A 3,216-nucleotide genomic window follows, 5' to 3' on the forward strand; every position below is an offset into this window, starting at 1 on the left:
CCAGGGTTATAAGTATTAGAATAAGGATTAGTAGTTTGGTTTTGTCCTTGGACAAAATTTACCTGTTCTATCTCATTCATACCTTCGTAATCAATGTCTCTCTGGATTGGATCATTAGGATCGCATGGTGCCATAAACTTATCAATTTTGTGCGATAAGGCAGAAAATTGGGCTTGTAACATTGCTACTGGATCAAGATTCATTATACCTTTAACCGATGATGTACCTGAGGATGATGGTTTCGCCGTTGGTATATGTCCACGCCCTGCGGGCCACATACTGCTGTTGATTGCCATTTCCTCCAAAAGTTCTCTTGCTTGGGCGGACGTCTTCTTCATAAATAAACCTCCAGACATAGCATCTAATGAACCTCTAGTTGTAGGATTTAATCCATTATAGAATGTCTGCATTAAAAGTGCATCTGGCAGTTGGTGGTGTGGGCATAAACGTTGAAGTTCTTTAAAACGTTCCCAAGCTTCATAAAGAGTTTCATTATCATTTTGTGTAAAAGATGTCAATTCTTTGATGACTCTTGCGGTTTTTGCTAAGGGAAAATATTTTGATAAAAACGCTTGGGCTAATTGGTCCCAAGTTTCAAATGTTGCAGCAGGCATAGAAGTTAACCAAATTTTTGCCTTATCCTTCAAAGTGAAAGGAAAGAGGCGAAGTTTGATTGCTTCGGCTGTTACATCAGTAATTTTAAAAGTATCACAAATTTCTAAGAAATTTGTCAAATGTGCATTAGGGTTTTCGTTAGGTAGTCCATAAAACGTTACGTTGTTTTGCAACATATTAAGCAAAGCAGTCTTAATTTCAAATTGATTTGCGTTTATACGGGGTCTAACTACACTATTAGTTACACCGACCATTCCTGGCCTAGCATAATCCATAAGTGTCGGTGGATCGGCCATATTTTCTGGCTGGACTACTTTGGTTTTTAAGGTTGTTTTGTCTTTGTTTTTCTTGTTTTTCTTGTTTTTCTTAAGTGTTCTTTCAATTTCTGGATCAAAAGGGTCTGGTGGCGTGCCCGAATTTCGCGACCTGCGCATGAACTTGAAATGGTTACACGAGCCAAACTACCTTCAAAACAAAATTGAAAACAAATATGTTATATAAACTGAAAAATAAATAAAATATAAAAATTGTATAAAAATAATGTGTAAACCTAGATTCGAAAATAAAATACGAAAAATAAAAATTTTGTCAAAAATTTTGGCGTATCCCCGGCAACGGCGCCAAAAACTTGTTGAGCGATTTCCGCAAGTGCACGGTTTCGCTTGTAGTAATAAAAATATCGATCCCACAGGGATACGTTTTTTTAACGAAAAACTTATTTTTGAATCTGTTAATTTCGAACTTGTTAGATTTACTATTAATTGTAAATGGAAAGTGAAATTTGTCTAATTTGAATTTAGGAAAAATAATTGTTTAATTGAGTTTGTGAACTTTGAATACTTGAAAAATGCTGGAATAAGATTTTATATTTAGAATAAATCGATTGTTAGAAAGATCTTCTGATTGAAGGATGAATTTTACAAAACATGAACATTTAGAACTTTTTAGAAAAACAATGAATGTATTCATTTGCATTAAGCAAAGAAAACAACTTAAACTTTGTATCAATTATGATGATGAAATAAATGACGGAACCTCTAATTAATTGGCTTTGAACGCGATAAAACCCTTTCGGGATAGTTGTCCTTACTCAAATTAAAACTCTTCCGAGATGATAATTTGCCTAAGTGTTCAACAAAGTTTCCTTGTAATGATTTTGAATTCAACTGCGTATTAATGAAAACACCAGCCTCACTTATATTGGATTGGTTACCATAAGTGCTGCATAACGATTTGTCGAATAGAACGGACTTTATTAGATGAAATATAAATTGATACAAGTTTACAGAGAAAATGGAGCATCGAGTTCTTCGAGGGCGTGCAAGTGAACGGCTTGATCGGTTCATTTCCTTGGGTTTCCTTAGAGGTTGTCAGGCTCAGGGGCGAACACTCTACTCAATCTTCTCGCTGTAACTTCGTAATAGGGATTCGGTCGGCCACTACCATGATGCAAACTAAAACTGGAACAATGTCTAAACGCTACTGAGTTGTAATTAAACTATAAACAATATGTGTACCTCATCTTGTTTTGTACAGAATCTAATTTCTAACTCTCGAAATGTTTTTACTTAGAACTTAGACATAAGTTCTACGCTCTGATTCTATATCTATATTATAACATTTCATTGCATTTTTTCTCAACGTCAAGTCTTTATTTATAGATGTTGAAGGGTTGTGTTTGAAGTGATGTATCTGTTGGTTAAGAGTCGTGTCCGTTGTGAAAGGACGTCTTTATCCACTTGAACGAACACGTTTCTTGGATTTCAGCATGTGTTAAATGCTTTTGGCAAATTTTCTGCACTTACCGAGGATAGGAATCCTCGGCCGTGAATGACGTAGCATTAAGTTGAACGTTGGACGAAGGGGAGAAATGGCTAAACCACACGTGTCGCGGCCGCGGGTTGGGGATTCACTGTCGTGGCACGGTGAGTTTTCTCACTTCTTTGCTTTCGTTCGTGTCCTCGACTTGGTGCTTTCGATTTACGTCGTCTTTGACTCCTTTGGTAGGGTTTTTCTTCTGTTTTTGATCCTTTTTCGTTCCTATTTGGATTTTACCAAATATTTAGGTACCTTGCAAGAAAGAAAGATATTCGAAAGTAAAAGTAATCTAAACAGATATAAACAACATAAATTTGTAATAAAAATGATGTAAATATTAATGATATTTTAGGTATATTTTGGGCTTAACAGACTCATATTCATCTTCACTAACGAATCTCCTAATTATACCATCACCACATATTTTGAACAAGAAGGGATCTTCCCAAAAATACATTTTAATATCGAAAAAGAATTTCTTCTTTTGTTGGGAGTTTAACCCTTCTGGGACAATATGAGCTGCGAGATAATTAGCTATATCCGCATACCATGGTGAATTGACACTTTTTTATCTGATTGAGATATTCATCGGGGAAATCATCTCGTATACCGACAGTTTCACCGATAGGACCGTTTTCATCTTCAAGTCTTGATAGATGATCAGCGATTTTCTACTGCATTTTTGTCTTTAATTTCTATATCAAATTCTTGTAACAACAAAACCCATCTAATAAGACGCGGTTTTGCATCTTTCTTAGCGAATAGATACCTTAAAGCTGCATG

At 35.5% G+C, this 3,216-nt stretch overlaps 1 non-coding gene across 1 annotated transcript; it reads left to right on the plus strand.

Annotated features, from left to right (window-relative positions):
• Positions 1-426: 426 nt before the first annotated feature.
• LOC136210103 (small nucleolar RNA R71) lies at positions 427-533 on the plus strand. The gene has a single exon (XR_010677810.1). It is a non-coding gene; the product is annotated as a small nucleolar RNA R71 (small nucleolar RNA).
• The last annotated feature ends 2,683 nt before the right edge of the window (positions 534-3,216 follow it).

The sequence above is a fragment of the Euphorbia lathyris genome, chromosome 10, assembly GCF_963576675.1.
Source record: "Euphorbia lathyris chromosome 10, ddEupLath1.1, whole genome shotgun sequence".
Taxonomy (NCBI): Eukaryota; Viridiplantae; Streptophyta; class Magnoliopsida; order Malpighiales; family Euphorbiaceae; genus Euphorbia; species Euphorbia lathyris.